Below are 10,344 nucleotides of genomic sequence, written 5' to 3' on the forward strand. Positions count from 1 at the left end.
GGGTGAATAGAGTCATAGGGTATGCAGGGAGTTATCCTTAGAATAAGCGAAATAACTGGGTAGAGCCAAAATGGATAAATCTAATGGTTATCCGGTGGTAGCGCCCCATGGGTTAACAGAACTATAACGAGATTCGGGCTGAATTCTATGGCAAAAGCAAGGGTATAAATGTTACCAATCATCATTATGGCTTAAAATAACAGCACTGGAGGTTTGTATGACTCTAGGGTCATGGAATGTTAGTAGCATTCAACAATAAACAGGACATACAGGTGCTAAAAGTTTTACAATGGAGTTTTGGTAGATCAAGAATGTTTTTGATAACATCTGTTTAGGAGTTCCTACGTCTAATTAGATTCCCGATTTGCTGCTTTATTTATTGTCCATCTCCTTAACTCCTCCAGCGTCATTGGCCGTCCAAGGAGTTCTATCGCCGAAATGATAGAGGAGGTGTTCAGCCAGTCTGGGTCAGGTACGATGGGGACAAATGTGGAAGTTGAAATTTCGTAAGATAGGCCCGATGGGTTAAATCGCGTGGAGCAGACATCAGAGCTAAATTTGACCTTCTTGTCAGGACTCTTTTGATCGTCTGTTTTTAAGGGTTTTGGGTCACTTGGGTACGCATCGTTTTCTTCTCGCAAGTGAACTATAGTAGGCCGTGAAGATGAAGGTGGTGTTAATGTTGTCAGGTCTACTAGGTCGACATGATGGCTTTCCATTTCTACCGTAGTTGCTTCCAACGTTGAACATACTGAGACTAAACTAGGTGAACCGAATTCTAGGGCATCACGATCTTCCTCAGTTAGGTCGACTACACTGGTAAATACTCTCTCGCCTAGCATCTTGGGAGGCTGCCTAGTTCGCATAGGTCTGGTGTTCTGACGTGTAAAAATTTCTGACAGTTTTTTCGAGGGTGGTGATTTCATTGGAGATGACGCTTTCCTTTTAGCAGTACCGGACAATTTCTGTGTCTTCGTAGTACGGTCAGAATGTGTTTGTTTGGGTCCCGTCTCCGCCATGGTGGTTTGTTCTCCAGTAGGTTTAGGGAACTCTCCTCCGGGATTCTCTGGAAGTACCGGCATTTCTTGGATCGCTTCATCGCCCTCCTTACTAGTGTCCAAGAGAATCAACTGTGGGGTCGCTTGAAAGTCTCTTTCATTGTCACCGGAATCCAAGTCGATCAAAGGAATCTCATCTAACTCGACCTTCTGGTCGGCGTGGTCTGATGTTTCTAGCTTAGGATCTGTTCTGTCGGACATTAGGTGTTCGTCTCGTTTCGTAGTTTCGAGTAGTGTTTTCTCCTTGAGGTCTCTTAGTGTAATTAAGTCACTAGCATTATCGTCTGACATCTCTTCATGTGGTTCGATCGTCACTCCGGGTTCATTTAGGTAACTTTTAAGAAGTTCGGGTTTGCCCGACGGGCTTGGTTCTTGGTCGCTCTCGAGGCCAATCGGTGTTCTCAGTCTCTTTCTCTGTTCTTCTTCTTCTCTAAGAAGAGTTTCCCTAGAACTGTTCATGGCCGCGTTTCGTCTCGCAATGTCAAGCTCTTCAAATTTCCACTGAAGATTTCGTTTCTTTTGGGTAGTTTTTGAGCTTTTAAATCCGATATTTCTTGGAGGTTTTGCAGTTTTCCTCAATCCTTTAGTCGCATAAAATCTAACTAATTGGTCTCGTTTTCTCGGACTTGGTTTCTTCTGGGTGCACTGTCTTTTAATGGCTAAATCAGATTTACGTATTATTTTACCATTTTTTAGAGTCACAGTGTGATCTGATTCCCTTACGATTTCGTCCTTAAGTACTCTATAGTATGGTTCATTTTTCATTCTATCTTGGATTTTTCGATAAACAATGGTCTTACCCGACGGGTTGTTCAGAATTGAGTCCTTTATGCCCAAGGCATCTCTTTTTTCTGACCGGGAGAGGACTTTTACTGGGGATCCAGCACTTGTTGGTACATATCTCACGGCATTTGAGATATCCTCCGAGGATGATGAATTTTCATCGACATCTCCATCTTCTATGTCGTCAGGGGCATCCCAGTCATGTCTTCGCTCTCGGCTCATTAGTTTTTTGCCTTTATCTATACATAACAAAGTTTTATTCCAATCAAGGTTATTCGAAGAGGGTGATTTGACCAAATTATGCCAGATAGTGTTTGGGGATCTACCGAAATGTGCTTCGAAAGGAGAGCAGTTAAGCGACTGTTGAGTTACTGTTCTTAAGCATTTTATTATTTTCAGGAGTGCAGATTCTAGTGAAGGTTTTGGACGTTCTTGTGCCATAACCAGGAGTCGTTCCTTAATGGTCCTGATTAGGCGTTCCACTAATCCCGTAGCTCTATGATCACCCACTGGGCTAAATATCACCTTTATGTTGTGATCGTGGCAGAATTCTCTAACTTCCTTGGAGATGAAACCAGATCCTTGATCTGTTCTAATTGTTCTAGGTATCCCGTGTAAAGCAATGTATTTACTAAGGAAGTTTATAATAGATTTTGCCGATGTACTGGATGTTATTTGAGCTGATGGGAATTTTGAAAATCTGTCTACACACACCAATATGTATTTTTTTGTTCCCCATACTAAAGGTAACGGACCAGCGAAATCTAATTCCATTTCTTGGTTTGGTTCTTCGACCATTGGGAGTTCCCCTAGGGTATTGTGTTTTATAAGAGGTTTCAAATTTTTACCTGCTTTCACGCACTCTATACAATTTTCGCCGTGGACTTGGATTTCACGGTAAATTTTCGGCCACCAGATGTATTGCGTTGCCAGGCTTTTCATTGCGAACTGGCCGGGGTGGGCTTCGTGTAGTCTGTTCAGCATAGTCGATCTTAGGCATGCTGGGATTACTAAACGGTTGTCCAAATAGAGGCATCCTCCACTGACATGTAAGTTATTCAAATATGACTTATAATAGTTTCCCAGTTGTAGGATATCCTGTTTTCGGTCTTCCTCGATTGCCTTGATTATCTTTTTCAGAATTAGATCTTGTTTCGATAAGAGGGACATAAATTTAGAGTCAAATATTTCCGGCCAAGAGAAAGGGAATAAGTTAACTGTTTTCTTTTTGCTAGGTGATCTATTCTCGGGTTTGTCCGACGGGTTACTAGTATTTGGTGTTAAAACGTCCGTGTTTTCTTTAGTAGTAAGTTCTTTTTGTTGGTTAAATTCAATTTGTTCTGCCATTTCTTTCAGGATTTTAAAATTCGTAAAAAAGTCGTTAGTTTTGCAAGATGAGTCACACAGTTCTGTACGCGAGTGAGAATTTTGACACACTGAAATGTTGGAATGGTTAGATATCGCTTGGAAAGTTTCAGCGGCATTAGCAATTCGTTTCTCACGTTCTATTTCTTGACTGGTCATATGATCTGTTGACTGGCCAATCGCATTGCAAGAAGTGACGTCATGTGCTAAGAAATGTTGAGAAAATTTATTTCTTATTTGCGCCCACGAATTTTTTGGCATAAGGTGATCAAAGCCTAAGAGTGTACTAATCTGGTTTACTGAAGCGATAACAAACTTCTCGTCATCCAGAGAAACTGGTACGGGTTCACCCGATGGGTGTCGGGATATATAATCGACAAATCCCATATCTTTACCGGGTAAATGTTCTACGGTAAAGTCGAACGGTAATAGTTTATCCGCCCAACGGGTGAGGCGTGATTGGGCCGTTTTAGTGTATTTATCGTCTTTCAGTGCTCCTATTAAGGCTTTGTGATCTGTTAAAATTGAGAATTGTTTACCCAGTAGATAATTTTTGAAATGATCTAGTGCCCAGACTAATCCCAGTAATTCGAGTTCGTTAGTGCTGTATTTTAATTCGGCGATATTCAAAAATCTGCTAGCGAACGCTACGGTCTTCCAATTTCCCCAATGGTCTTGTTCGATTGACGCGCCCAATCCTAAATGTGAGGCATCGCATTTCACCCGAGTGTTCAGTTTTACATCGAAATGGTGGTTGGTCACCGTATTACAAATTTCGTTCTTGATTTTTTCAAACGCTTCCGTATGTACTGTGGACCACTTAAATGGTTTATTCTTTTGCATAAGTTCTCTGAAGGGTGTTGATAAGGACGCTAGGTTTGGTATGAACTTATTAAATTGGTTAATCGATCCCATTAAGGATCTGATGTCTTTAATACAGTTTGGTTCTTTTAGGTTTCTGATTGCGTCAGATTTATGTATTAATGGTGTCGTCCCTTTTGCGTCGATTCTAAATCCCAACCATTCTATGTTATGAGTTAAAAACGTGCATTTTTCCCATTTTATGGCTAGTCCCTCGTCATCTAGCGTTTTTAACACATTAATGACTAGCTTTTTATGTTCTTCCTCGCTACCTACGGTGGCGATTAGGATGTCGTCAAGATAACAATGAGTATTTGGTAGTTTTTCCGTCAAACGGTCCATTATACGTTGAAATTCATTGGGCATATCGCCTAGTCCATAGAATCCGGTTTTAAAACGGTATGAACCCGTTACTTCTCCCCCCACAATGTTAAAATTACACTGATTACTTGCCTTTTTCGAAAGCGGAATTTGGCTGTAGGCGTATTTTAGATCTATCGACGAAAACCAGATGTTTCTTTGATCGTGGCCGCTAATAGTGACTGCAACGTTGTCAATTAGTTCGAATAGATTCGGCATTTGATATCTATTGCGAAATATTTGTTTGTTTAGTAGTTTTGAGTTCAACGCTAGTTTTATTGATCCATCCCTTTTTGCTGTAATCACGATAGGGGAAATAAAACAATCTTCAGAACATCTAGATAGTTTTTCAATGTGTCCGTCACTTAATAATTGGTCGATGCATAGTTTGACTTTGGGGAGAAGATAGATTGGGATACGTTTCCCTTTCACCTGTATCGGTTTTATCGGCTCGTTAAAATAAGTATTAACTACGTAGTTTTTTGATCTACCAGTTCTTTTTATAAGGTCTGGAAAGTGCTTTGATATGTATAATTTAAACTCACGTTGGGATGGTGTCTCTTGGTTTTGATCCTGTTGGATGTCGGATGCGAATTTTATTTGATTGACATTTGTCCCGATGGGTGGTACTTTCTGGTTTTCCCGTGACTTTGACCCGTTGGGTGGAGGTTGTTTTTGAAATACTACAATACCCAAATTCGGTAGGATGTCATTTCCTAGTAGATTTCTTTCAGCCCATTCTGTGATAAAAAGTTTTTGATCATTAGCCTCCCATCCTTTCGATTGGATTTTCACTCGAACTTTTCCAATAATATTGATCGTACTCCCGAAACCCTGGTATGCTTTCTTTGTTATCTCGTCCACAGGTTCTAGCTTTACAAATCTGTCTCGTATCTTCAGTTCGTGTAGTAGGTCTTTTTTCATGAAGGAAACTGGGCTTGCAGAGTCAATTTGGATCTCGGTATAGTAGGGGTTGAATTTTCCCAGAGCTACTTTTAGTGTCTTTTTCAATTCTAATCCTTCGTGATTGAATACTGTTCTCACTCCGCGCTCTATTTTGTCTTCTACGGCATTTATTTGGTTATCTGTGTCGATGGATAGGACTAAGAAGTCGTCTAGGTTAACCTCAAATTCGGGATTTTCCTGCGGGTTGGCCCGGATATTTTCGTTTTCTTGGGGTACCCGATTCTGATCGACCATGTTAGTTTGAGTTTTTGCTGAACTCCTACAGTGTTTAGCAAAATGTCCTTTCCGTCCGCACGTATTGCAGTTTCTATCTCTAGCCGGGCATGTGGATAGGTGTCCTTTTTTGAATTGCTGACCGCAATTACGGCACTTGTTATTTTCGACTATGTTTAATGTTGGTTCGTTCTTCACGTATTGTGATCTTGGTCCTGGGTTGTAAGTTGGAAATTTTAGATACTGTTGATGAATTTTAGTACCTTTTTCGTGAACTAATACGTAAGATAGTACGTTTTCTGGGGTCAAGTATTCAATGCATAGTTTCTTTTGGATCTCGACATTTCTCATGTTGGTTATGAAAATGTCTCTTACTAGTTCTGACTCGAGTTCCCCCAGTTTACAATTTTTTGCTAGTTCTGAAAGAATTTCATGGAATTTTTCTAAGGACTCATGTTCTTTCTGTCTTCGGCCAAAAAATTTAAATCTTTCGTATGTTAGGTTTGTAGTGATCGTGAAAGTCGTTTTTAATAGTTCCCAAAATTCTGCGAAATTAATATCCAGAATTTTTTTTCCAGGATTTTTATGAGAAAAGCATTTCTGTCCTTCTTTCCCGAGTGCTAGGTATAGCTGTGATTTGCTGTGATTGGAAAGTTTGCTGCAATTGTAGTACTAAAATTTGGGAGGGTAGTTCTCGAGAAATGTCAAAAAGTTTTAGAAAAAAAACAGTCAAAAATCAACATTTAATTTTTCCGAGGAACAAAATTTTTGGTGTCAGAAAAATTTCGGAGTAGCCGCAAAAGCAAATGAGCTTCCCACAACCCGTTCTTTGAAATGAACCCAAACTCTCAAAAATGGCAGGGTAGTTTTCGAGAATATTCAAACTTCGTTCAAAAAAAATTGTGCATAGCCGCTCATGCGGGGAACTTTTCAAAACAGTTCTATTCATTGAAACCAAAAACACACATTTGAGATGAATAGTTCTCGAGAAAACCAATAAATATATCAAAAAAACATGGGTCAAACGTTCCCCCAAAGACTTTTTCGAAGGCTGCAGTCAGGGGAATCAAGCAAAAAGAGACTTTAAAGGAGTATGCAGCCACACAGTCGAATGAGCCGTCTTTCAATTGACACCATTTGTTTGAAAAGCAAGAGAACTTTGAGAAAAACTACAATTTTTCCAATAAATTTCCAATTTCCCAAACGAAAAAAAAATTTTCAACAAACTGATTGGTAAACATACGACAAAGGTGAAAAATGCGAACCGGAGTGTTTAAACTGTGCTTCCCTTGAAACGACCCAAAATTAGGTCATCAATTCGATAAAAAATGAGCTGAAATAATTTGGGCCGATAAACTTTCCTAGCGAACAAACAAAAAGTCAAGGTACGTAAAATCACATATTGAATGAAAATCAAACACTAAATTCAACAAAAAAAAATGCGCACAACAAAACAAATGATTTCAAGATGTGACAACCAAAGCGACACGACAACAAATAAGCATATAAATTATAACTTATTGTAAACAGAAGGTTTCCCGTTTGAAAAAAAAAACAGGTTGAGAAAATTCGAACCCAGGACCTTTGTCATCCAGGCAAATTCGTTACCTCCAGGCTAACTCGGCCGGGAACGCATAGAACTATGATTTAATTATGAACCAAGATGCAAGTGATTCTGTTAACCAAGTACTTAACCCAAAAGAAGTCTATATTCCAGTTTGATAACGCGCGCTAAACGTAAGCGTGATCATCAGAAAGTCGAAAAGAATACTTTAAAAGTTGGGTTTCGTCTGTTTACCATTTATTTTTCTAAATTTTTTTAAACCAGTTGTTTCACCTTTTACGTTAAAATATTTCACCTTAACCAAATTTTCTCATTTTATTCTCTTATTTCAATAAAAAACAACTAAAAAAGACCGCTAACTTTTATCTCCGCATAAAAAGCCTTTCTTTCTCGGTTTTGCTTCAAATAAACTGAAAAACAGAAAAAGCGATCGCAAAATAATCTCGACATCTGAAAAACCCACGAAGAGTTACTTTCCTAGTTACTTAGTTGTACGCAGCTATCAAAAGCACAAATCCTCAATTTCGAAACTTAGAATATCTAATGTATCTCTCATGGTCAATCAACGCATTTTCTAATTTCCGGATTAAAGTTGCATGCATTATTTTGAGGGTCAACTGAGTAGTGGTCTTGAATATCAAGGGGTTATCAATGTATGGAATAACAGGTCGTATGGGGAAAAATTTAGGGTAAAAAACTTAGTAAAGTTAAAGACCGTAAGGCTCTTGCTATTTCAAGAAAGTTTGATCATTGGCATGATATTTACAAAAAAAACTATTTGACCAAGTTAGACAAACTGAGTGAAATCTTATCAATTCATTCTAGTGAATCCACTCTAGTCACTGATTGAATTCTAATTTTGAGAAAACTAGATCAATCTATTTTTACTCCTCGTTTATTTCAAAACACCATGCCCTCTTTTGAAACTGTAGATCAAGCTTTTTTTTTAATTGGAGAGCATGATTTGTTTTTTTGTTCCGACTTTCTTCAGTCAAATTTCGACTTTTTAACTAGCCATTTGACGGATTATTAATATCAATCGAAACTGGTTGTTGTCCGGAGCTTAAATTTGAAAAAAAATCTTTCACCCGTGATCCTTTTTTGTAAAGCTATGAGTGTTTGAAGATTGCCATTTCGACCAATTTGGGATAATTAACGTGCGATATATTTCGCGCTATTAACGCGTAAGTGGAGATTTAATCCGTCTTACAAATCGTTCCAAATTAGTTTCAGGACGCTTATTTGCCATAACTTGTTTGTTACTAGGAGCGAAATGTATCACTTTGTACTTAAGATGCGTGTGGGTTGAAGATTTCTACAAAAAACAATCAAGTTTAAAAAAAATCATTTTATTTTTATTACATTTAAATGTTTCATGTTAGTACTGTTCCATAGATATTATAAGGAAGTCGGAACATTCAAGGCTTCGTCTTGATACGAGCAGTCTTGTTGTTCCTATTTTCGCAACGAAAGTAACGGAATATTTGTGCTCGGGGTGTTTTTTTTCCTCAGACAAAATTTGACTTATTAGTTCTCCATTTTGATGGATTTTTTTAGATCATTCAAAAAGTGTTGTTATCCTGAGCTTAGATAATTTACCTGTGATCATTTTTCGTAAGAATATGGGGGTTTAAAGAATGCCATTTTGGACAATTAACGCGCGATATATTTCGCGCTTTTAACGCGTGAGCGGAGATTTAATCCATCTTAGAAATTGCTCCAAAGTGGTTGAAAGGAGCTTAATTAGCATGGTTTATTTAATACTAGGAGCGAAAATTATCACCTTGTACTTTATCTGGCGTGTGGGGTGGATGATTTTCACACAAAAAAAATCACAAATTTTTTTACAATTTTTTTTTTCATTATATTTTTTATATTTACTTTTTTTCATGTTATTTCTGCTCCAGAGACCTTAAAAGGCAGTCGGAACAATCAGGGCTTTGCCCTGACACGAGCAAGTCTTCTTCCATTTATCAAATGATTTGCAGTGAGCTAGAAAACATAGCCAAAACACAGTTGGAAAGTTGCCAATTAATCACCTCCGAAAGAATGATTGATTTTTTTAAATATAATTTTCAACCATTGAGTTTAAAAGAGCTGAATAAGTCTCTTATAAATCTGTCTTAAGCAACATCCTTAGCATCTAATGATTACTCAAAACTAATGAAATAGGGCAAAGCCGCTTATGCAGAAGGGAATCACTCAAACTGTAATTTCGATTGAACCTAAAATCGCAGATTTGGGAGGGTAGTTCTCGAGAAATGTCAAAAACTTTTAAAAAAACGCTCAAAAAAAGAAATTTAATTTTTCCGAGGAACAAAATTTTTGGTGTCAGAAAAATTTGGGAGTAGCCGCAAGAGCAAATGAGCTTCCCACAACCCGTTCTTTGAATTGAACCCAAAATCTCAAATATGGCAGTGTAGTTTTCGAGAGTTTCAAACTTTGTGTTAAAAAAATGTGCATAGCCGCTCATGGAGGGAACTTTTCGAAACAGTTCTATTCATTGAAACCAAAAACTCAGATTAGAGAGGGATAGTTTTCGAGAAAGCAGGACGGGTAGTTTTTGTGAAAAAATAGGACGTACTCGCTTATGCAGAAGTTATCCATGCAAGGTTTACTTTCGAGTGAACCTAAAATCTCAGATTTGGGAGAGAAGCTCTCGAAAGTCAATAGCTTCAGGAAACTGTTAAAAAACAAAATTTTGATTTTTCCCGGAGACATCTTCTGGTGTCGAAAAAATTTGAGGGTAGTTGCATAGACAAATGAGCTTTCCGTAACCCGTTCTGATCTTGAAACCAAAAAACTGAGATTTGAGAGGGATAGTTTTCGAGAAAACCAAAAATATATATATATGAAAAATATGGGTCAAACGTTCCCTCATAGACTTTTTCGAAGGCCGTAGACAGAGGAGTCGAGCAAAAAGAAGCTTTACAGTAGTATGCAGACACAGGTGAATGAGCCGCCTTTCAATTGACACCACTTTTTTGAAAATCAGTAGAACTTTGAGAAAAATTAAAACGTTTCCATTAAATTTGAAAATTAATTTCCCTAACGAAAAAAAATTCAACGAACCGATTGGTAAACGTACACAAAAGTTGAAAAATGCGAAGCGGAGAGTTAAAATTGTGCTTCACTTGAAACGACCCAAAGTTAGGTCAAAAATCCGATAAAAAA

Source organism: Symsagittifera roscoffensis, chromosome 7 (assembly GCF_963678635.1).
Source record: "Symsagittifera roscoffensis chromosome 7, txSymRosc1.1, whole genome shotgun sequence".
NCBI classification, from domain to species: domain Eukaryota; kingdom Metazoa; phylum Xenacoelomorpha; order Acoela; family Convolutidae; genus Symsagittifera; species Symsagittifera roscoffensis.